This window comes from Tachyglossus aculeatus, chromosome 1, assembly GCF_015852505.1.
Source record: "Tachyglossus aculeatus isolate mTacAcu1 chromosome 1, mTacAcu1.pri, whole genome shotgun sequence".
NCBI lineage: Eukaryota > Metazoa > Chordata > Mammalia > Monotremata > Tachyglossidae > Tachyglossus > Tachyglossus aculeatus.
Window position 1 is genome coordinate 59,586,008 of NC_052066.1, and position 26,270 is coordinate 59,612,277.

The window sequence follows — 26,270 nt, forward strand, 5'->3', positions numbered from 1 at the left end:
AGAGACAGTCCCTACCCAACAGTGGGCTCACAGTCTAAAAGTGGGAGACAGAGAACAAAACCAAACATACTAACAAAATAAAATAAATAGGATAGATATGTACAAGTAAAATAAATAAATAAATAGAGTAATAAATATGTACAAACATATATACATATATACAGGTGCTGTGGGGAAGGGAAGGAGGTAAGATGGGGGGGATGGAGAGGGGGACGAGGGGGAGAGGAAGGAAGGGGCTCAGTCTGGGAAGGCCTCCTGGAGGAGGTGAGCTCTCAGTAGGGCCTTGAAGGGAGGAAGAGAGCTAGCTTGGCAGATGGGCAGAGGGAGGGCATTCCAGGCCCGGGGGATGACGTGGGCCGGGGGTCGATGGCGGGACGGGTGAGAACGAGGTACGGTGAGGAGATTAGCGGCGGAGGAGCGGAGGGTGCGGGGTGGGCTGTAGAAGGAGAGAAGGGAGGTGAGGTAGGAGGGGGCGAGGTGATGGACAGCCTTGAAGCCCAGTGTGAGGAGTTTCTGCCTGATGCGCAGATTGATTGGTAGCCACTGGAGATTTTTGAGGAGGGGAGTAATATGCCCAGAGCGTTTCTGGACAAAGATAATCCGGGCAGCAGCATGAAGTATGGATTGAAGTGGAGAGAGACACGAGGATGGGAGATCAGAGAGAAGGCTGAATGAATGAATGAATGAATGAATGTGGAACCCTCAGTACCAGTGGGAAGGAGAACAGATATTTAATTCCCATTTTACAGATGAGGAAACTGAGACAAAGTGAAGTCACTTGCCCAAGGACACACAGCAGGCAGATGGCAGAACCAAAATGGGAACCCAGATCCTCTGACTCCGAGGTCCATATGCTCTTTCCACTAGGCTATGTTGCTTCTCTAAAACAGCTTTTCCAGGAACGAGTGAGTTTAGATTCTCTCCAAGATGGTGACAGCAGTCCCAGATCCACCGGTCCAGATGAAGAGGATTCCCAGCTCAATTTCTGCTTGGTGTATATACTGATTAAATAATTAATTGTGTCATTTGTTAAGCACTGTACTAAACACTAAGGTAGATAGAAGATAATCCCTGCTCTGCTATCCAGTTCCTGTCATTCAGTCATTCATTCACTCAATCATATTCATTAATAATAATAATTATGGCATTTGTCAAGTGCTTACTATGTGCCAAGCACTGTTCTAAGCACTGGGGTGGATACAAGGTGATCAAGTTGTCCCATTCAGAGATCACAGTCTTAATCCCCATTTTACAGATGAAGGAACTGAGGCCCAGAGAAGTGAAGTGACTTGCCCAAAGTCACACAGCTGACAAGTGGAGGAGCCAGGATTAGAACCCATGACCTCTGACTCCCAAGCCTGTGTTCTTTCCACTGAGCCACACTGTTACTCCAAGCGCTTATTGAGTGCTTACTGTGTAATGTCCTAAGTGCTTGGAAAGTACAATTCCGCAATAGAGAGAGACAGTCCCTGACCACACTGGGTTTACTGTCCAATGTGCGGCTCACAGCCTTGATCCCTGTTTTACAGATGAGGTTACTGAGGCACAGAGAAGGTAAGTGACTTGCTCAAGGTCACACAGCAGACAAGTGGAGGAACAGGGATTAGAACCCAGGTTTTCTAGCTCCCAAGATCAGACTCTTTCCATTAGGGAACAATGCATTCCACTGACCACACTCCTCCCTGCTGCTCACCAGCTGTTGGTGATGGTGGTCTTAGTTGCCCTCTGTCCCATGTACTCTTCTTTTCTTCTCTTCTCCTCTCCTCCTTCCTTCCCCAGCCCCTCCAAAGGCAAGAAAATGTGGGCTGACGTAGGAAGGCACTGCTGTTCTACAGCAGCCTGCTTAAAGGCTGAGATAAATCTGCATCTGGCCCATTTTTTTTATTAATTTCAGTAACTGTTTCTTGGGTTTTTTTGGGAATTTAAATGTCCAAAAAAAAAAATCCCTTCTGGGCCGGGAATATGCCATCTCACTGTTCTTTACTTCCCAAGGAAGTATACGAAATGGGTGCTACTGCTACTACTATTGAATGGGCATTGATTAGACCTTAAAATCTGGGGCTCATGGTTGCCTTTTCTCTACCCCAAAGAACTAGGTTGATTTGAAAAATGTGAATTCTACTTCTGGTAAGTCCAATGGACCAGGACTTAATAGTCCCCTGTTGGACTAAGCCCCCCGGTCTCTTGGCCAGAGAAGGGGCTTCACCTTACGTACCTCTCTTTCATTAAAAACCAATCATGGGCTGTTTCTCTCCCAAAAGCCTTTCCAAAATTCATCCCCCCACTCATAGTGGAAAAGTTGATCCCTCTTTATCTCTGAGTCACTTTTCCTCTTTGTGAATCTCTTTCCTCCTCTCTCTTTCTGCTACTTTTTCTTTGTTATTTTTTCCTAACCTGTGTCTGTATTTCTTGCTTTTTGTATTTGCCATTATTTTGGCTACTCTCCTGGTGCTCTGTGCCCCTTGGTGCTATAGAAAATAGGACCTCTATAACTCTATAATTAACTAGCAATTATAAGGGGGAATCCTAAATGAATCCATCAACAGTATTTATTCAGGACTTACAGCATGCGAGGTACTGTACTGAACTGTGGTATGTGAGTGTTTGCCTTGTGCCAAGCATTGCACTAAAAGGGCTGGGAAATATTCAAGATAATCAGGTTGCACATATGACCTGTCCAACATGGGGCTCACAGTCTAAATAGGCAGGAGAACAGTTTTTACCTCAGAACTCAGTTTGTCTCAGTTTTGCTTCAGAACTCATCTGAAAATGGGGATTAAAAAGTTGTGAAGTGATTTACCGAAGATCACCCAGCAATCAACCATTGGAGCAGGGAAGAAAGAGAGTTAATCAAAGTCCTGAAAGCAGCAACATATGTCATTTTGAACTTTTAAGGAAGATTTTGTGTACCCCTTCCAGGGCTCCTCATAATAATTAAAAATAAAGTTTTACCCATGAGAGCACTCATACTCAAGCTAATGCTAGCTTCATCTGCAATATCCAGTTGCTTCTTGAAGACATCCTAGATTAACAAATGTTTGTTTACTGATTTGAGTGTCCTTTTATTTTTACTATATAATCCCCGAGTACCTAGAACAGTGCTCTAGGCTTCAAATAATAATGATGGCATTTGGTAAGCGCTTACTATGTGCCAAGCACTGTTCTAAGCACTGGGGGGGGGGGGGGGATACAAGGTGATCAGGTTGTTCCATGTGGAGCTCACAGTCTAAATCCCTATTTTACAGATGAGGTAACTGAGGCCCAGAGAAGTTTAGTGACTTGCCCAAAGTCACACAGCTGACAAGTGGTGGAGCTGGGATTAGAACCCATGACCTCTGGCTCCCAAGCCCGTGCTCTTTCCACTGACCCATGCTGCTTCATATGAGGCCTTTAATAGTGAGAAGGGATGCAGTGTGGTGGGTACATGTAGAGAGTTCCAAGCAGGAAAAAAGATGTAAATTTGAGATAGAGGTAGGATTGCCACAAGCACTGAACAGTTAGATTTGCTATGGAGTAAAAAGTTCAAGGGAGTAGGATAAGCTAGATCATTCATAGCTAGCCTTGAAGCAAACTTAAAAGAGAAAACTTGTAAATATGAGAAGTAGTGTTGCCTGGTAGAAAGAGCACAAGCCTGAGAGTCAGAGCCCTGGGTTTTGATCCCAGCTTGGCAACTCTTCTATTGGGTGACCTTGAGCAAGTGCCTTTACTTTTCTGTGCCTTAATTGCCTCATGAGTAAAATGGCTATTAAATTCTCCTCCCTCTGATTTGTGAGCCCTATTTGGGAAAGGGACTGTGTCTGATCTGAATAACTTGTATCTACCCCAGTACTTAGACTGTGCTCAAAACACAATATGCACTTTATACCCTAAAAAAACTTAAAGAAAGGTTTATTCTACTTAGAAAATCACCAAAGTTATAGATCCTGATAGATGCTAACATGACCACTTATAATTTCACAGTGTTGTTAGCAGATAAATGTCAGCATCAGAACATCCAAAGCACTCTCTTGTAAATGTGGGGGTGAGGATTCATTTCCCCTGTTAATCATGCATATGACGACCAATTTTCAACTGCTTCCAGATGACAGTTCCATTTGATGATGGAGTGTCCCAATGAGGAACGGTGGATGAGTCGTTAGGAAGCTCACCCACACAGATTTGGGAAGTAATAGTTAACAATTATTTAAGTTCTTATTTAATTCTAAACTCAGAAAATACTTATTAGTTTTTTGGAACTGAATGTTTTCTTTGCCTAGTTCTGGTAATTTTCCCATCAAATTGAAATAAATTATTTCCACTTTTAATTAACAAAATTCGTCAGTTCTTAACGTTAGTAGTACTGTGTCTAACTGACATTATTCAGACCTTTGGAGATGAAGAGTAAAGGCCACAAATGTGAATTGTTGGCTCTTTTTTTGTTTGGTTTTGTTAATGGCATTGATCTGATTATGATAGATGAGGTGGTAATGAGGAAATATTTATCTCAATCTGAAAGGTATGTATTATCAAATTACTCATAACTCAGTAGCTGGAGAAGCAGCATAGCCTAGTGGAAAGAGCATGGACTGGGGTTCTAAAGCTGGTAGATGTAACCTTGGGCAAGTCACTTAACTTCCCTGTGCCTCAGTTTTCGCATCTGAACTATGGGGATTAATACTTGTTCTTCTTCCTACTTTGACTGTGAGCCACATCATGTCCAAACTGATTAGTAGAACTAAGAACCCCAGAGCTTAGTGTAATGCTTGGCACGTAGGTGCTTAATAACATGGTTAATATTGTTTTTTCTTAAATTGTTAAAGTTTCTACAGATAGGGATTGTAAAAATCAACAGAGACCAGTTTGGGGTTTATTTCTTACTCCTTGAGGGCAGGGATTGTTCTGTTAATCCAATTGAACTCTCTCAAGTGATTCGTACAGTGCTCTGCACAGAGTAAACACTTTAGCGATACTGTTGATTTACTGAAATTATTTATTCTGCAAGAGGATAGTAGTTTTGCCAGGACACTAAGAATATCAATAACTTAGAAATTGATATTGCAACTTTGGATGGATCTAAGGAAGCATTGCTGATCTGGGTTAGAAATGCTCAAAAGGCAGATTTCAAATGGATTGATTCATCTGAGGCATGGCATAAGTGGAGAATAGTGGAATGTTGGCTGAATTTCACCAAATTTGAATGTCATGGTGTCTTTTTTACATCCTCCAGCCAGATTAATTGATGTAAACCTTTTCTTCCATAGCTTTAGAAACGTTTACTTTTTTTCCCATTGTGTATTTATTTTGCATAATAGCCGTGTGGCCTAGTGGATGCAGCTTGGGCCTGGGAGTTAGAAGGACCTGGGTTCTAGTTCTGGATCTGCCCCTAGTCTGCTGTGTGACCTTGGGTGAGTCACTTAACTTCTCTGGGTCTCAGTTATCTCGTCTGTAAAATGGGGATGAAGACTTTGAACCCCTTGTGGGACATGGACTGTGTCCAAATTGATTAGCTTATATGTACCCCAGTGCTTAGAACGGTGCCTCGTACATGGTAAGCACTTAATACAAGGCATAAAAAATTGTAGTAACAGCATAGTAACTTCTGAGTCTTGGTAATAAAGGACAGCAGATAGAAGTAAATTTTCTATTCCTTTCTGCCTTTTAACGGTACTTTCATAAATTTAGACAATATAATATTTTCAATCCCCTTTAATCTTCAAAACATTTTCATTTTGTAATGAATTCAGGATGGATAGAGACCTGTAGGGGATTGTTTTAACATTATTTACTTATATAACTGATTATCAGACATAGTATAACATAGAAGAAGCATAGTTTTAGACTGTGAGCCCACTATTGGGTGGGGACTGTTTCTATATGTTGCCAACTTGTACTTTCCAAGTGCTTAGTACAGTGCTCTGCACACAGTAAGCGCTCAATAAATACAATTGATGATGATGAAGAAAATATTATTCAACATTGTAACACAATATAAATTCTTAAGGCTATAATGAACCACATTGCTTGAATCCAAGTGCAAGATTAATTTAGTTTGTAAAGGGCAAATGATAGTGATTCTGAGTACAACAAAGAACCTGTGATTAGTCTTTCTTGTCTTATGCTTTCAAGTCTTCTCCGACACATAGCAACTCCATGAACACATCTCTCCCAGAACGCTCCACCTCCATCTGCAATCGTTCTGGTAGTCTATCCACAGATTTTTCTTGGTAAAAATATGGAATTGGTTTAACATTGCCTTCTTCAGCACAGTAAACTTGAGTTTCTGCCCTCAACTCTCTCTGTTGTTGCTGCTTCCCAGCACAGGTGAGTTTTGACTTTTAGCAGATTCCCTTCCACTCACTAGCCACTGCCCAAGCTAGGAATGGAGTCGGTATGCCTCTGTTTGAGTCTATCTCCTACAGCCGAGAGTGGTAGGGTACTGGAATCTCTCCAGGTGCGATCCTGAGAGGGGTCTGGTGTTTTAGACGAACACAAAAAATCGGAAATCATAGCCAAAAACATTTTTAAATGTTTCCTCTCACGAAAACTCAGCCGTCACCTCTTCCATGACTCCAAATTCAAGACCCATTTCAACTATTATTTATTTATTTAAGCACTTACTATGTTCCAGGCACTAGGGTTGATGCAAGATAATAAATTTGGACTCAGTCCATGTCTTGCTTGGAGCTCACAGTCTTAAGGTAGAACAGTTACTTTATTCCTATTTTGTACATGAGGCAACTGAGGCCAGAGAAGTGACTTACCCAATGTCATACACAGACAAGAGGCAGAGCTGGGATCAGAATCCAATGCTCCTGGCTTCCAGGTCTGTGCTCTTTCCATTAGAGCCCATTTCTAGACTGTGAGCCCATTGTTGGGTAGGGACCATCTCTATATGTTGCCAACTTGTACTTCCCAAGCACTTAATACAGTGCTCTGCACACAGTAAGCGCTCAATAAATACAATTGAATGAATGAATGAATTAGGCCCTCTAGACTGTAAGCTTGCTCTAGGCAGGGAATGTGTCTTTTTATTGTTTTATTGTACTTTCCCAAGCACTTAGTACAGTGCTCTGAACACAGTAAGCACTCAGTAAATATGATTGAATGATAGATATGACAGAAACATTCAATCTGGAGCTTGGCGTTTTTTTTTGTTTTTTGAATGATATTTGTTAAGCTCTCACTATGTGCCAAGCTCAACACTAAGCACTGGGGAAGATACAAGCTAATCAGGTTTTGGACACAGGCTGTGTCCCATATGGGGTTCACAGTAATAACCCTCATTTTACAGATGACGTAACTGAGGCACAGAGACATAAAGTGATTTGCCCAAGGTCACACAGCAGACAAGTGGTGGAAATGGGATTCGAACCCAGGTCTTTATGATTTCTAGGCCTGTGCTCTATCCACTAGGCCATGCTCAATAAATTAAATTGATTGATTACTCAGAAATTACACAGGAAGAAATCTTCAGGCATTTCCTCCTGTCTTCAGGACATCTGCCACCAACTGCTCAAACTTAACACATTCAAAACAGAACTCCTCAACTTCCCACCCAATCTCTCTCCTCCCTCTGACTTTCCCCGTCACTGTAGACAACTTCACCAACCAGCCGGTCTAAATTAAATTGATTGATTACTCAGAAATTACACAGGAAGAAATCTTCAGGCATTTCCTCCTGTCTTCAGGACATGTGCCACCAACTGCTCAAACTTAACACATTCAAAACAGAACTCCTCAACTTCCCACCCAATCTCTCTCCTCCCTCTGACTTTTCCCCATCACTGTAGACAGCTTCACCAACCAGTCGGTCTCACAAATGCAGAATCTTGGCATTATCCTTTACTTATCTCTCTCATTCAACCCACACATTCACTTAATCATCAAATGCTGTTGGTTTTCCCTTCACAGATCCTAAAATTTGTCCCTACTTAAACTGCAAACCCTATAAGGATCTGATTATCTGGTATCTCTCTCATCACTTAATACAGTCCTTGATGCGTAGTAAGTGCTGTGTGGCAGAGTGGAAAGAGCATGGGCCTGGTAGAGGATGTGGGTTCTAATTCTGACTCGGTAACATATCTGCTGTGTGACCTTGGGTAAGTCAATTCACCTCTCTGTGCCTGTTACCTTGTTTGTAAAATGGGGATTAAGACTGTGAGCCCCATGTGGGACAGGAACTGTGTACAACTTGTATCTACCCCAGTGCTCAGAACAGTGCTTGGCACAATGTAAAGCCCTTACAAATACCACAATTATTATTATTAGCAATACTAGAAGTAGTAGTAGCAAGTATTATTACTCTTCTTCTCCATCCAAACTGCTACTACACTAGTCCAAGCATTTATCCTCTCCCGCCTCAATTTCTGCATCAGTCTCCTGGCTGACCGTTCTATCTGCAGCCTCTCCCACCCCTAATGAGTGCTTAATAAATACACCACTAAACCTATGTTCTGCTGACATTGTAATAGTCAATAAGCACTGGTATTTTTATTACTATTGTTATCACAACTGTTAATAGGGTATTTATGAAGCACTTACTTTGTGCCGAGCCCAGTTGGAAGCACTGGGGTAGATACAAAATAATTAGGTTGGGCACAGTCCCTTGCCCACAAAGGGCTCACTGTCTAAAAGTTAGGATAGACAACAATTGAATCTCCATTTTACAGATGAGGAAACTGAGGTACAGAGAAGTTGAGTTACCTGTGGTTTCATGGCAGACAGCCTAGTGGATAGAGCACAGGCCTGGAAATCAGAAGGACCTGAGTTCTAATCCTGGCTCGGTCACTTTGTTGTGTGACCTTGGGCAAATCACTTCACTTCTCTTTGCCGTGGTCACCGCATCTGTTAAAATGGGGATTAAGACTGTGAACCCCATGTGAGACAGGCACTGTGTCCAACCTGATGATTTTGTATCTACCCCAGTGCTTAAAATAGTGCTTGACACATAGTAAGCATTTAACAAATAGCATCATTAAGTGACAGAGCCAGGATTAGAACCCAACTCCACTGGCCCCCAGCTCCAGGCTCTTTCCACTAGGCCAGTCATTCTCTATTTAGGGAAGCAACTTAGTCTAGTGGAAAGACCCTGGCCTGAGAGTCAGAGGACTTGGGTTCTAATCCCCACTCCACCATGGCCCTGCTGTGTGACCTTAGGCTAATCACTTAACTTCTCTGTACTTCATTTCCCTCATCTACAAAATGGGGATTCAATTGCTGTCCTCCCTCCGACTTAGACTGTGAGCCCCCTCTTGGGACAGGACAGTCTTGTATCTAACCCAGCACTTATGGTAAATACAATGCTTAGTACGGAGTAAGTGCTTAAATACCAAAATTATTATTATTATTTTCACTGGCTTCTCTAACACCCTAACTCTGGGTGTCCCACAAAGCTCTGTTCCCTCCCCACTCTAGTGGCTTCTGCTAAAGCCTCTAGGCAAAGATTCCCAAATCTGTGTCTCCACCCTATAGTCCCAGATCCCCTCTTGCTTCCTAGTTGCCTGGCTGGCACCTCAAATGTAACATATCTAAAATCAAAACTTGCATTACCCTCCTCAAGCATTCTCCTTCCCTTCACTCACCCTCTCAGTCTACATCACCACCATTGTGCCTGTCACAGAGGCTTACAACCTTTGTTTCCTCCTCAACTCCTCACTGTCTTCCAATTCTCTTATTCAAGCTACTGGTAAATACTGTCAGGCATTTCTTCTTAACATTTTCCAACTCATCCCATTCCTTTCCAAACAAACTGCTACTATCCCAGTCAATCAATCAATACCATTTATTGAGCCCCTACTGTATGTAGAGTGCTGTACTAAGCACTTGGGAACACATAATAATAATAATAATAATGGCATTTATTAAGCACTTACTATGTGCAAAGCACTGTTCTAAGCGCTGGAGAGGTTACAAGGTGATCAGGTTTTCCCAAGGGGGGCTCACAGTCTTAATCCCCATTTTACAGATGAGGTAACTGAGGCACAGAAAAGTTAAGTGACTTGCCCAAAGTCACACAGCTGACAGTTGGCAGAGCCGGGATTTGAACCCATGACCTCTGACTCCAAAGCCCGGGCTTTTTCCATTGAGCCATGCTACATGATCTCCACCTCAAGGAGCTTATAATTGGGTGAGGGAGGCAGATGAATAATATGCAAATAATCTAGCATATAAAATATGTGTATAGACTATAGAGTGTTGTAGTACTCCTCTGTGGGTGAGAAGGAGCAGTGTGGCCTAGAAGAAAGAGCATGGGAGTGGGAGTCAGAGGATCTGAGTTCTAATCCCCAATCCATCACATGCCACACATAGACAAGTCACTTGTACATATAGTTGTGGGCAAGGAATGTGGCTGTTTATTGTTATACTGTACTCTCCCAAGCACTTAGGACTAGCATCTAGCTTTATCTCTGATTATTCTGATGACTTGACACCTGTCCACATGTTTTGTTTTGTTGTCTGTCTCCCCGTTCTAGACTGTGAGCCCGTTGTTATGTAGGGACCCTCTCTATATGTTGCCAACTTGTACTTCCCGAGAGCTTAGTACAGTGCTCTGCACACAGTAAGCGCTCAATAAATATGAATGAATGAAGAACAGTGCTCTGCAAACAATAAGAACTCAATAAATATAATTTAATGAATGAATATCTCATTTTATTGATTTATATTCATTCATTTAATTGTATTTATTGAGTGCTTACTGTGTGCAGAACACTGTACTAAGTGCTTGGGAAGTACAAATTGGCAGCAGAGATGGTCCCTATCCAACAATGGGTATTTTAGTAGGTTACTGTGAAAATTATTTACTTCTCCATATGGAATACGCTTAATGTGCGTGGAATAATTATTTGAAAGAGAGCAAGGTAAGGACCAATGTCCAACTCCCCCTCTAGTCTGTAAGCTCATTATGGATGGTGACTGGATCTATCATATTGTTATGTTATACTCTCCCAAATGCTTAGTATAGTGCTCCTCAAACAGTAAATGCTCAATAGATATGATTGACTGACTGACTTGACTTCTTTGTGCCTGTTATCTCATCTGAAAAATGGAGATAAAGACTGTGAGCCCCTCATGGGACATGGACTGTGCCCAAACTAATTAGCTGGTATCTACTCCAGCACTTAGTACAGTGCTCTGCAATATCAAATGTTCAGTAAATACGATTGATTGATTGATTAATTGAGGAAAGTATGAAGTGGCAGTTTGAACATGTAAAAGGGGAGATTAGTGGCTAATTAATAGATTGTAAGCTCCATGAAGGCAGGGATGTCTGCCAACTCTATTGTACTGTGTACTCTCCCAAACAGTAAGTACAGTGCTTTGGATCCAGTAAGCACTTCAGTAAATACTACTGATTGATTAATTGAAAGGTCTTGTGAAAGCTTTTTTCACTTCAGACATAACCAATGTATCAGCCTTTTTTTCTGTGGTATTTGTTAGGCACTTACTATGTGCCAGGTACTGTACTGAGCGCTGGAGTAGATGCAAGCTAATCAGGTTGGACAGAATGTACTCCACCCTACTGCATGGATCATCTTGAAGTGTCATTCAGTCCTGATCTCTCCACTCAGCAGAAATCTCCATTGACTTCCCTATTCCTTCCAGAGCAAAGACTTCTCATGATTGGCTCCAAGGTTTTCATTTATCTCTCTCCACCTTTCATATCACCCATCATATCCTGCTGCTCCCCAGTTTCCTCTTCATCTCTCCCAAGCTAAACTCCCTCTCTCTCAAACTTCCTGCCTCCGTTCCCTCAAACGTGCTGTCCCTCCAGCCTGGAATTTCCTCCCTAGCCCTCCCTACTATTACTAATAGTAGTAATAATCTCATAGTAGTAGTAGTAGTCTCATCCTATCCCGACTGTATTACTACACCCGCCTCCTCTCTGATCTCCCATCTCCTGTCTCTCCCCACTTCAATCCATACTTCACGCTGCTGCCCAAATTGTCTTTGTGCAGAAACGCTCTGGGCATGTTACTCCCCTCCTCAAAAATCTCCAGTGGCTACCAATCAACCTATGCATCAGGCAAAAACTCCTCACCCTCAGCTTCAAGGCTCTCCATCACCTCGTTCCCTCCTACCTCACCTCCCTGCTCTCCTTCTACAGCCCAGCCCGCACCCTCCGCTCCTCTGCCGCTAATCTCCTCAGTGTGCCTCGTTTTCGCCTGTCCTGCCGTCGACCCCTGGCCCACATCATACCCCTGGCCGGGAATGCCCTCCCTCCACACATCCGCCAAGCTAGCTCTGTTCCTCCCTTCAAAGCCCTACTGAGAGCTCACCTCCACCAGGAGGCCTTCCCAGACTGAGCCCCCCCTTCCTCTCCCCTTTTCCCCCTCCCCATCCCCCCCCACCTTACCTCCTTCCCCTCCCCACAGCACCTGTATATATGTACATATCTTTGTACGTATTTATTACTCTATTTTATTTGTACATATTTATTCTATTTATTTTATTTTGTTAATATGTTTTGTTTTGTTGTCTGTCTCCCCCTTCTAGACTGTGAGCCCCCTGTTGGGTAGGGACCGTCTCTATATGTTGCCAACTTGTACTTCCCAAGCACTTAGTTCAGTGCTCTGCACACAGTAAGCGCTCAGTAAATATGACTGACTGAATGAATGAATAATAATAATAATAACAATTATGGTATTTGTTAAATGCTTACTATGTGCCAGGCACTGTATTAAACGTCGGAGTGGGTACAAGCAAAATCATGTTGGACACAGTCCTTGTCCCACATAGGTCTCACAAATCTCAATCCCCATGTTATAAATGAGGTAACTGAGACAAAGAAAATGGAAATGACTTACCCAAGGTCACACAGAAGACAAGTAGCAGAGCTGGGATTAGAACCAGTGACCTTCTGACTCCCAGTCCCATGCTCTATCCACTATGCCATGCTGCTTCTCTATAATAAAGATGGTATTTAAGTACTTACTAAGTGCCAAGCACTGTTTTTAGTGCTCAGGTAGATACAAGGTAATCAGGTTGACCCATGTGGGGCTCACAGTCTTAATCCCCATTTTACAGATGAGGGAACTGAGGCACAGAGAAGTTAAGTGACTTGCCTAAAGTCACACAGCTCTATCTGCCAGACGGCAACTCTCCCTGTCTTTAAAACCCTCTTTAAATATCCCACCATCTCTAATGAACCATCCTGGATTAATTCGCAACTTCTGAGTCACGTCGGCCCAGCAGTCACTTCTGGCACTTACGTATTTTCTCTGAGTCCTTCCTCTGCACTTATGCATATTTTAATCATCATCGTCAGTGGTGTTTTACTGAGCACTTGCTGTGTACAGAGCTCTATACTTGGCACTTGGTAGAGTGCAATACAACAAAGTTGGTAGACACGTTCCCTGCCTGCAACAAGTTTAGAGTCTCAACTATTTTTTCTGATTTCTCCGTAAATATGCTTACAGTCTCAACAATTTACTCTGAAAATATTTTTGAACCTCTCTCCCTTATAAAATGTAAGGAAATTGAGGGCAGAGAACATATGAAAAGCAGTGTGGCTCAGTGGAAAGAGCCCAGGCTTTGGAGTCTGAGGTCATGGGTTCAAATCCCACCTCCGCCACTTGTCAGCTGTGTGACTTTGGGCAAGTCACTTAACGTTTCTGGGCCTCAGTTCCCTCATCTGTTAAATGGGGATTAAGAATGTGACCCCCCCCGTGGGACAACCTGATCACCTTGTAACCTCCCTTGCACTTAGAACAGTGCTTTGCACATAGTAAGCACTTAATAAATGCCATCATTTTTATTATGTCTTGTGCTACAGTTGTACTTTCCTAAGTTGCTTAATTAATACCACCAATACTACTACTTTTCCACAAACTGCACTTTTTAATGTATTATAAATAGATAGTTACTATAAATTCCAGGGAAAAGTGTACTGCTATACCTTGTTATTCAGTCCTATGGATATTTTGAAAGAAATGCATTTTTTTTTACTGGATAAGTAAAAAATGTACACTAAAACACTTTTGCAGACAGCCACTTATCTGTCAAATGGCATAATTACAGACAAGATGACAGCTCATTACTCTGAATGCACCTCATACTAGAAATAGACTTATAACCTTAGGGCTAGTCAATCAATCAATCAATTTATTGAGCTCTTAGAGTGTGTATAGCCTGTACTAAGCACGTGGGAAAGTACAATAAAATAGAGTTGGTAGACATGATCCCTGCCCACAAGGAGCTTACATTCTAGAAGGGAAAACAGACATTAAAATAAAGTACAAAAGCAGAATATGAGATTATTTGGAAAGCAGTGTGGCTTAGTGAAGGGAAGCAGCGTGGCTTTGTGGAAAGAGCATGGGCTTGGGAGTCAGAGGATGTGGGTTCTAATTCCACCTCTGCCACTTTTCTGCTGTGTGACCTTGGGCAAGTCACTTAACTTCTCTGTGCTTGTTATCTCATATGTAAAATGGTGATTAAGACTGTGAGCCCCATGTCGGGCAACTTTAATTACCTTGTCTCTACCCCAGCACTTAGAACAGTGCTTGGCACATAGTAAGTGCTTAACAAATGCCATTATTATTATTATTATTATTATTTACATAAGTGCTGTGGAACTGTGGTGAAGTGATTGAGGTATGTAGCCAAGAGTATAGAAAACATAAAGTGGTAGCGGATAAGGGAAGTAAAGGGGGTAGTCTGGGAAGGCCTCTTGGAAGAAATGTGATTTTTAGGAGGGTTTTGAATTTGGAAAGAGTGGTGAACTGTGGATTATGAAGAGGGAGAGAACTCCAGGCCACAGGGAGGATATGGGATAGATGAGATTGGGGAATAAGAGAGTAGGTTGGTATGTGTGTGTATATAGCTAGGTGTTTTGTTATGACATAGAAGAAAATGCTTCTGGAATGATCGTTCTTAACTGATTTAATAATATTTTAATAATATAATTTAAAGCTTGGCCCCCAGGATTTTATGTATATAGTCAACGTTTGATTATACAGGAACTGATGATCCAATTTAAGGATTATCCAAGATCATCTTCTTCTTTATGCCTTTTTATCACTCATGTTCTGTTAAAGAATCTTTCACAGAAGGAATAGAAGAAGGTAAAAATACTATCAATTAGTAAACATTCAGCAGAAATAGGAAATTGTAATGCATTTGGGGATGGGGAGAAACAAAGGTTAGCTGGGTTCATTTTTCTTGTCTCCATTGAATGAATAGTCAAGAGCTGACTAGGTAACTATAGCTGAAAGTACTAGAAGCAAGAATATGCTGCAAATACAATATAGTACCCAGCATAAAATTTCCCCAGGGTCTTGGTACTTATGCTGGCAAAGAATAAACTGGTGAGAGGATAGATTGGACTTCCCCACTGATTAAATATCTTGCTATTCTTTTTAAAAGCTATAGGCATCCACTGCAGGCTGTTAACATGCCCTACAACCTATTATAAGTATCACTTAGTGCCTCTAAATTCCAAGTCTATTCTGTCCCTTCATTCAATCTCATTTATTGAGCACTTACTGTGTGCAGAATACTGCATTAAGCACTGTGCCAAAAGATGTAGTACTGCAGTCCAAAAAAGCATCAGTAGCAAAATTGGGTAGTGGTTTAGTTGACCTGCGCAAAAACCTGCCTGTGAATTAAACAAGGTACCTCTGTGTATTTTCGCTTTTCAAGTTTTTCTAGTGCGGCCTGTAATCTGAGAGAAGAGCTTTTCCGGTATCAGCAGATGTCAATGCCTACTGAGGATAGGTTGCCTTCTAAATCCAGAGTTTTTCAACGAAAAGAGATTGAGTGTAATTTCCTAGAATTCTAGGTAGTCCTCGAACCAACTCCCATAAGTAATTTGTAACATTTGCATTTTTTAAGCAGGGGGAAGGTAAATTGTTCTCTTTAGAGAAACAATTGGGTCTCTAGTATAGATGATTTGTGTTTTCTAGACTGTAAGTTCGTTGTGAGCAGGGAATGTGCCTACTAATTCTGTTATATCCTACTCTCGCAAGTGCTTGGTACAGTGCTCTGCACACAGTAATCACTCAATAAATATGATAGATTCTGATAAAGTTTGTTCCATTCCATGTTCAATTCTTCGTCCCATTCCTTATCTTTCCATAGGGTCTTTGTTTATCTTCCTTTTCCCTTTTTTTTCTGTTCTGCAACAACTCCTTTCCTTGCCTCTGCCTTTCACTGACTTTTTCTTCACTCTTTCCCTCCTCTCTGTCTTGCATTTTTCGTTTTTCTCTTTTTCTCCCTCTCTACCTAGTTCTCTGTCTCTTTCTTGCCTTCTCCACTCCCTAGAAACCCCATCCCTGTCCCATTTTGTGCTCATAATAAACTGATCTCATCAGTGATCATTTCAACTTGCTTTGTCCAATTGAAGTATCTCCCCTAGCTTCTCCTGGAACTTTTAAAAAAAGCATCACTTTGAAGGAATCAGTCAATCAATCATTCATATTTATTGAGTGCTTACTGTGTACACCGCACTGTACTAAGCACTTGAGGGTGTAAACACAGCAATATAACACACATTCCCTGCCGACAGAGAGTTTACAGTCTAGAGGGGGATATAGCTTCCCTGTTTAATTTTAAATTAGGGTTTTCTTGAACTCAATTTTATATTATTTACACTTCACTAGAGGCCATTTAAAAATTATTTTTCTAAAAACCAAAAAGATGGTGAATATTTTTGGTTTTGACAGTATTCTCTTTTGCAAGTCACAATATTGACTGATGCTCTTTTCTCACCTTCATAGCATGATCTGTTCTCCAAACTTTCCTTCCCTTGGGTGATTATAAAATCCGAACTGCTTAAAATGTTTTCTTCAACTTTATAACACTTTATAATAACATTTGGTGCAAAAAAGTCTACCAACCTAAAATTATTCAAAGAACACCATTGTTTAAAAATAGAAAAAGTGGTTGTGCCGAGTGGTACTGAAATTCTGATTTAGACAGGGTTCATAGTACATGATTCTTTTCTACTCTGTGATTTTTTTTTTCAGCTTTGTGCTAAATTAGATTTCAAGTATACAATAGGATGGACTAGAGGATCCAAGAGTTTCCATGTGAATCCCAGCTAACATCTTTTTCCTTCTAAGCTCAAAACAATTCATTCATTCATTCAATCGTATTTAGTGAACACTTACTTTGTGCAGAGCACTGCACTAAGTGCTTGGGAAGTACAAGTCTGCAACATACAGATACAGTCTCTACCCAACAACGGGCTCACAGTCTAGAAGGGGGAGACAGACAACAAAGCAAAACATGTAGACAGGTGTCAAAATCGTCAGAATAGATAGAATTATAGCTATATGCACATCATTAACAAAATAAATAGAATAGTAAATATGTACAAGTAAAATAAATAGAGTAATAAGTGTGTACAAATATATACAAGTGCTGTGGGGAGGGGAAGGAGATAGGGCTGAGGAGGATGGGGAGGAGGAGAGGAAAAAGGGGGCTCAGTTTGGGAGGAGGTGAGCTCTCAGTAGGGCTTTGAATGAAGGAAGAGAGCTAGTTTGGCAGCTGAGTGGAGGGAGGGCATTCCAGGCCAGGGAAAGCACATGGGCCAGGGGTCAAAGGCGGGACAGGCAAGAACAAGGCCCACTGAGGAGGTTAGCGACAGCAGAGGCGTGGAGAGTGCGGGCTGGGCTGTAGAGGGAGAGAAGGAAGGTGAGGTAGGAGTGGGCGAGGAGATGGAGAGCCTTGAAGCCGAGAGTGAGGAGTTTTTGCTTGATTTGTAGGTTGACAGGCAGCCATTGAATATTTTTGAGGAGGGAAGTGACATGGCCAGAGCATTTCTGTACAAAGATAATCTGGGCAGCAGAGTGAAGTATAGACTGAAGCAGGGAGAGACAGCAGGATGGGAGATCAGAGACGAGGCTGAAACAGTAAACCAGTCGGGATAGGATGAGGAATTGAACGAGCAAGGTAGCAGTTTGGATGAAGAGGAAAGGGCGGATCTTGGCGATGTTGTGGAGATGAGACCGGCAGGTTTTGGTGACAGATTAGATGTGTGGGATGAATGAGAGAGCAGAGTCGAGGATGACACCAAGGTTGCAGGCTTGTGAAATGGGAAGGATGGTAGTGCCATCTACAGTGACAGGAAAGTCAGGGAGAGGGCAGGGTTTGGGAGAGAAGATAAGGAGTAGAGTCTTGGGCATATTGAATTTTAGATGGGAGGCAGACATCCAGATGGAGATGTCCTGAAGGCAGGAGGAGATACGAGCCTAGAGGGAGGGAGAGAGAGCAGGGGTGGGGATGCAGATTTGGCTGTCAATAGCATAGAGATGATAGTTGAAACCGTGGGAGTGAATGAGTTCACCAAGGGAATGAGTGTAGATAAAGAACTGACTCTTGAGGAACCTGTAACATGCATTCATAGCATGTAGCTGGAGTTGAAAACATAATAGTGGATGTCACAATTTTTGTTAAAAATCTGTAGCTACAACAAATGAAAGAAGTAATTAGCTGTACACCAAAATAAGTGCTAAAGCCTTCTTCTGTATGAGGCAATGAGAATCATTATGGTCATTCATCTCAGCGTATCTGTGACGGATCTCCGTGGCTCAGTGGAAAGAGCACGGGCTTTGGAGTCAGAAGTCATGGGTTCAAGTTCCGACTCTTCCAATTGTCAGCTGTGTGACTTTGGGCAAGTCACTTAACTTCTCTGGGCCTCAGTTACCTCATCTATGAAATGGGGATTAAGACTGTGAGCCCCACGTGGGACAAACTGATCACCTTGTAACCTCCCCAGAGCTTAGAACGGTGCTTTGCACATATTAAGCACATAACAAATACCATCATTATTATTATTATTATTATTATTATTCTCTAGCCCGCAGTTCTGCAAAATCCTATTTCTAAACTTTGTATCGAAGCATCCTTTGAGATTTTGGCATATCTATTGCTCTCTACCTCCTGATGATATTCTTTTCTCTACATACGCATGTGCTATATACATGTACTATAAGTTTATATATGCTTATTTAATGGTATTTGTTAAGCACTTACTATGTTGTAAATGCTGGGATAGATAATAATAATAACCACACTACTAATAATTTGTATTTTTAAGCACTTACTGTATGCAGATCACTGTACTAAGCCAGTGGGAGAGTACATTTTAACAGAGTTTACAGTCTAGAGGAGACAGACAATACGAATAAACTTTGTGTTTGTACAGAAGTGCTGTGTGACTGAGGGAGGGGTGAATAAATGGTCAAATCCAAGTGCAAGGGATGTGCAGAAGGGAGTGGGAGAAGAGAGAATAAGGAATTAATCAGGGAAGGAGGGAGATTAGAATTGAATCTCCATTTTACTGTTGAGAAAACTGAAGCACAGAGAAGTTAAGCGACTTGCCCAAGGTTTCACAGAAGACAAGTGGCAGAGCCGGGCTAAGAACCCAGATCTCTGGATTCCCAGGTGTGCTCTTTCCATGCCATACATGCCGGGCTTCTTTTGACTCTAGGATTTACTTTTTAAAACACTTCCAAAGCCTTTTGTATCCCTTCCTTTGAGAACAATCATTTTGTAACCAATTTAACCAGTGTAAGTCATTGGTACAGAAGGTGGCCACAGCAGTTCCCAATAGCAAACAATAGTAATATTTCAAGCACTAGCAAGTCTCAATGAGCTATCAGAGGATCCTTACTTGTCTTGACTGTAACCTTGTTGTGGGCAGGAGATGTATGACTCCTACTTGTCTAGATTATAAGCTTGTTGTGGGCTGGGGACGTATCTACCAACTCTGTTTTATTGTACCCTCTCAAGCTCTTAGTACAGTGCTCTGCTTACATCCCTAAATAAATACTATTGATTGATTTTTTTTTTTTGTAGCTCTTCTACCCAGGTCCTTCATTCATTTATTTTCAAGGTAGGGCTTGCTATGCTGACAACTCTTACCCAATTAATTTCAATTCTCCCCATCTAATATCCCCTAACTGTCATTTCAACACACCCTCACCACCTAAGAAATTAATATTTCATAACTGCCTAGCAGTCCTTAATTTTCCCCATCTTCCCTCTCCTCTGCATCTACTATGCACTTATCTGTGTACTCTTTAAGCATTTTGGTACTCACCCTAGAGCCGTAAGATTTATGTCATTATTATTCTACTCCACTATTTCTTCCAAGCCTAATTTATTTTAATGTCTCTTCCCCCCCACCCCCCAGACTATAAATTCCCTCTGGGGAGGGATCCTATCTGTCAACTCTGTTGTACTTTCCCAATTGCTTAGTAGAGTGCTCTGCACCTAGAAAGCACTCAATAAATGTTAATGATTGATTTGATTGTATATTCTGTTGCTTTCCCCTATGTGTAACCTATTTCAGTAATTCTTCCACTAGATTTTAACCTTCTTGAGGGCAGGGATTATGTTTAGCAATACTAATGATGGTATTTGTTAAGCACTTACTATGTGTCAAGCACAAGTTAATCAGATTGGATACAGTCACCGTCCCACATAGGGCTCACAGTCTTAATCTCCTTTTTACAAATGAGGTAACTGAGGTACAGAGAAGTGAAGTGACTCGCCCAAGGTCACACAGTAGATAAATGTCAGAGCTAGGATTAGAACCCAGCCTGTGCCCTTTCCACTAGGCCGTGTAGCTTCCCAGTTTACTAATCTTTCTATACTCTCCAGGCAGTTAACTCAGTGTTCTGCACATAGTAGACTCTCAATAGATACTACTGAATGATTGATTCTAGGAACAGACAAAAGAAAGTTCAACAGCTGGATCTGTTCTGTTTTCTATAGGGAAAATTAACTGCATGGCCAAAATTAATTGATGTTTAAATAACATGTGAATCTTTTGAGTTGTGGATGTTACATTTTAGGGTTGTAAGGACAGTTTAAGAACAACCAAGTATTTCAATTCTTATTTTATAGGTGGCTTAAATTTAGAGCACACTAGGAAGAGAAACCAAGATTGATAATGTTCATAGTCAACAGGCTCCATAATCTAATCAGATTGCTAAATGACTGTGTTACGGTGAGGCATCAGGGCACAATCCTCTCTTAGGCTGTGCCTTTATTAGAAAGACACCGGGAAAAAGATTGAACTGTGGAAGTTTAACAAATGGGACCATCCAATGATAAATTCTTTCTTATTCAGTAGCTTGCCATCTGTGGAGAAACCTCATTTCTCCAATTCCCATAAATTTTATAGAGGTCACATCATGGCCTAGTTGATGGAAAATCCTGACGGATTTTCTACATTCACTGATGTGTGAGCATAATTCTCTGGATCTTTTAGGTACATATACTATGTCTTTTCCAGAAAGACACTTCAGTAGATATATATGGTACCATGTGTGAAATTACAAGTGAGGAGGGTTTTGACTTATGCCCATAATTGATTAATACTGATGACTTATAACAAGATGATAAAAATTCCAAATCGATGGGAAGTGGTAAACAAGGCATCTTTTTATCCATGTTAAGTGCAGTCAAACTAGAAACTGTTAGCTATACTACCATATGCCATCTGAAAAATGGCTGAATTTAAACCGGGTTTTTAAGGCCCCTTAAACTCACCAAGGCTTTATCTGCCATAATTTGTGTGTTGTTGGGGTTTTTTTTTTTGTTTCATTCATTATCTTGTGGTCAAAACACTATTGAAATTGACCAAAAAATTTCTATGGTCTGGATTTTCTCAGTTTTAATTAGATTTTCCAGTGAATCAATAGCCAAACCTACAAAGAACCAGTATTTGTTTATTTTATTTTTTTGGTAAGAAGTGGGTTTTTTTTCCCAAATTCTAACATTAAGCACCATCCTAACATTGTGAGGATTTAGCTTGCCAATAAGCATTATTTTTTATGCAGTTTGTTAAGTGCTTGTTAAGGCCAGGCATTGTACTAAGTACTGGGGTAGATACAAGCTAAACTGGTTGGTTACAGTCCATGTTTCACATGAGGTTTACAATCTTAATCCCCATTTTACAGATGAGGTAACTAAGCCACAGAGAAGTTAAGTGACTTGCCCAAGATCACACAGCAAACAAGTGGCGGAGCCAGGATTAAAACTCAGGTCTTTTCGATTCCCAGGCCCATGATCTATTCACTAGGCTATGCTGTTTCTCACCAGGCCACACTGCTTCTCATGAATGACAGAATGAATGACTGGATGAATGATTTAAAGATATCATGAAGTCAAAAGTCAGGTCCTGTGTGTGGATGAATGAATCAGAAAATAGGTTAATGTATCATCATCACTGGTATTTATTGTGTGCAGAGCACTCTACTAAGCTCTTGGGAGAGAGTTCAATAGACTTGGTAGAGTTGTTCCCTGCCCACAATGCATTTCCAGTCTAGAGGACTGCAGTGTTAAGTCACAACTTGGCCTTCCCTGACAGTCAAGAAATCTATTGGATTTGAGTGCTGATTCTGGGTACAGCAAAATACTAAATGCCTCAAGGAGTACAGTAGAAGAAAGATTCCTGTTCTTAAGGATTTTACAATCTAGGAAATGTGTGCCACATCTGCCCAAATTGGATAGATCACTGTCAGTAGCTTCATCCTTGTATTTGAAAGTCAACTATATAATATTTCCATACACTGGTCTTCTCACCATTATCAGGCCTTGGTTTTGTAAACACCATCTTAAGCTGATTCTCTTTCTCCCTGAGGCACAGAGAAGTTAAACGATTTGTCCAAAGTCACAGAACAGGCAGGCAGCAGAGCTGCGATTAGAACTCAGATCCTCTAACTGCCAGGCCTGTGCTTTTTCAACTAGACTGTGCAGCCTCATCTTTTTTATGTCTTTCTGACATCTGTCTTAAAGTTTTCTTGCTTCAGTGAGAATGAATAAACCAATTTCTACTAAAAATCTGACATCCCAAAGTTTTACAAAGATTGCTCTGTAAGCCGTGGTTTCAACATAGACTGACCCTGTCTAAACTGCAGTGTGTTCTAGCCTGTTTTAATGGGCTTTGAAGGTGCTAAAATTGTCTCTTAGTGCCGTCCTTTAGTCCTTTAACCCAGAGATTGTCAGGGTTAGGTTATCATCTCTATTCCTTTATGGCCTTTCAGTTCTTGTTGCAGGTGTCAAAATATCACTTATTTGTTTTTCACTTTCTCTGTGTCCTCGGGCCAAAGCCTCTTACGATGAACTTGAAGGCCTTGTTATGTTTTGAGGGATCTGGGTTTTCCAGCAAAACCTAACTATAGAATTTCGTGCACAACATAAAGAAAAATCCATAATGTATTATTTCTGATAATTTAGCATTTTGCCATAAAGCTATTCGTCACAGATAATGAGACATAATAGAGCTCCTAAGCACTCATGATTAAGCCCACAAAGTACATATACAATAATGCACCCTGATATTGAACCTTTCAGAATCAGCAAAATTTGTGAGCTCTAGCCAATCCACCTGTATCATTTCTGAATACATATTTAGGCACATATATCTAATCTTCTATTTATTCTTTCTTTCTGCAAAGTCTTTTGAGTCTATTTCTTCTTCTTTCTTTCTGCAAAGTCTTTTGAGTCTGTTTCCCTATCAAATGTTCTTGAGTATGCAGTAGTTCTATCATTATTGTACTATCTCATTAAGTACAGTGCTGGGCACAGAGTGGGTGCTCAGTATATATTATTGATTGAAGTAGTAGTAGTAATTAAGTTCTTTCTGCAGAGCATTGTACTAAGTGCTGGGAAAAAATGCACAGGCAAAAATCAGATAGGCCCTTGTCCCTTAAGGGGCTCACAATGTAAAAATAAGGTACCAACTTGTATCAACTACAATAGCCCTTATGCAACTACTGGAGATGCTACTGCAGCTGTCAGGGCCATAAAAAAATGAAAATCTCCTGGACCCAATAGTAGACATGCTGAGACCTACGAATATTTATTTTAATGTATTTGTATAGTGCCTACTCTGTGCCAGGCACTGTTCTAAACACTGGTGTAGATATGTGGTCATCAGGTTGGACACGGTCCCTGTTCCACATGGGGCTCACAGTGTAGATCCCCATTTTACAGATAAGGTCAGTGAGGCACAGAGAAGTGAAGTGACTTGCCCAAGGTCAAATGGCAGGACCGGGACTAGTACCCTGATCCTTCTGACTTCTGGGCCCGTGCTCTTTCCACCAGGGACACCCTTCATGGATCACTGACTGAAGAATATTGTCAGGCAAATGCTTTCCAAATCCCACTTTGGCCTGAGATCACAGCAATCTTTTCACCACATAAGACGAAAAATTCAGAGACCAGCTCGAAGACATAAATGCAGTTTTCATAGATTTTTGTGAAAGTATTTTACCTCAATATGTATAAAATAGATATTCATTCATTCATTCAATCGTATTTATTGAGCACTTACTTTGTGGAGAGCACTGTACTAAGCACTTGGGAAGTACAAGTTGGCGACATATAGAGACAGTCCCTACCCAACAACGGGCTCACAGTCTAGAAGGGGGAGACAGACAACAAAACAAAACACATTAACAAAATAAAATAAATAGAATAGTAAACATGTACAAGTAAAATAGAGTAATAAATCTGTACAAACATACAGGTGCTGTGGGGAGGGGAAGGAGGTAGGGTGGGGGGATGGGGAGGAGGAGAGGAAGGAGGGGACTCAGTGTGGGAAGGCCTCCTGGAGGAGGTGAGCTCTCAGTAGGGCTTTGAAGGGAGGAAGAGAGCTAGCTTGGCGGATGTGCGGAGGGAGGGCATTCCAGGCCAGGGGGAGGACGTAGGGCCTGATATAGGAAGTATGGCCTCGTGGAAAGAGCACAGGACTAATCCTGTCAGACTGACTAATCCAGAGTCTAATACTGACTCTGCCACTTGTCTGCTGCGTGACCTTGGGCAAGTCACTTCACTCCCCTGTACCTCAGATGCCTCATCTGCAAAATGGGGATTCAATACCTGTTCCTCCGTCATACTGAAACTGTGAGCCCCATGTAGCTGAATATCTTGTATCTACCCCAACACTTAGTACAGTGTTTAGCATACAGTAAGTGCTTGACATATACCACAATAATTAATAGATATGGCCTCTAAAAATTGTTTAATAAATTTGGCTGCCATGAGAAATACATTCTGAAATCACATGGCTGTTGGGTCAGAGTTGAAAGTCCATTATGGACAGGAAGTGTGTCTATCATTATACTTTACTATCCCAAGCACTTAGTACAGCACCCTGCTCACAGTAAGCACTCAGAAAATATTGAATTTTTGAATTAAAGGATTGAATGAATGGATGAATGAATGAAAGCTGAAGGTACTGGTTTGATCCATTCCCCACTGTCAATGGAGTAAAACTCTTATTTCCTTTCCTTGTTGATTTCCCATTAGAACCCAATCCACGCACTTAGCTCTCCTAATGTCAACCTACTCACTGTACCTCTGTCTCTTCTCTCTTGCCACGAGTCCCTTGCTCACATCCTCTCACTGGCCTGAAACTCCCTCCCCCTCCACATATGATAGACCATCACTCTCTCCATCTTTGAAACCTTATTAAGCTCACATCTCCTCCAAGGGCTCTTCCCCCAATTAAGCCCTCATTTCCCCTACTTCCTCTCCCTTCTGTGTGGCCTATGCACTTGGATCAGTACCCTTTAAGCACTTGATATTCACTCTATGCTCAGCCTCATAGTATTTATGTACATATCTATTATTTATATTAACATCCCACTTTTTCCTCTCCTCCTCCCCATTCCCCTGCCCTACCTCCTCCCCTTCCCCACAGCACTTATATGTATTTGTACAGATTTATTACTCTATTTTACTTGTACAGATTTACTATTCTATTTCTTTTGTTAATGATGTGCATATGAGCCCACTGTTGGGTAGGGACTGTCTCTATATGTTGCCAACTTGTACTTCCCAAGCACTTAGTACAGTGCTCTGCACACAGTAAGCACTCAATAAATACGATTGATTGATATAGCTATAATTCTATTTATTCTAATGGTTTTGACACCTGTCTACATGTTTTGTTTTGTTGTCTGTCTCCCCCTTCTAGACTGTGAGCCCGTTGTTGGGTAGGCACTGTTTCTATGTGTTGCCGACTTGTACTTCCCAAGTGCTTAGTACAGTGCTCTGCACACAGTAAGTGCTCAATAAATACGATTGAATGAATGAATGAAAGAACATTGGTCCCTCCACCTCCACCCATCCATCCACCCATAGACTGTAACCTCCATGGGTGCAGGGAACAGGCCTATCAATTATGTAAGCACTCAGTAAACAAACTGATTGATTGATAAAGTAGGGATGGGAGTTGGATGGTCCTTTTTTAACTCATTTGATGCCACACAATCCGGTTGCAGGTGTTTCTGCACTTCTGGGAAACTCTTCCAACTCACAGGCTTGGAGCA

At 41.4% G+C, this 26,270-nt stretch overlaps 1 protein-coding gene across 2 annotated transcripts in view; it reads left to right on the forward strand.

Annotated features, from left to right (window-relative positions):
- The window catches only part of SPATA16 (spermatogenesis associated 16), a 241,231-nt gene that overhangs the window by 41,710 nt on the left and 173,251 nt on the right, over positions 1 to 26,270 (forward strand). The window lies entirely within an intron of this gene.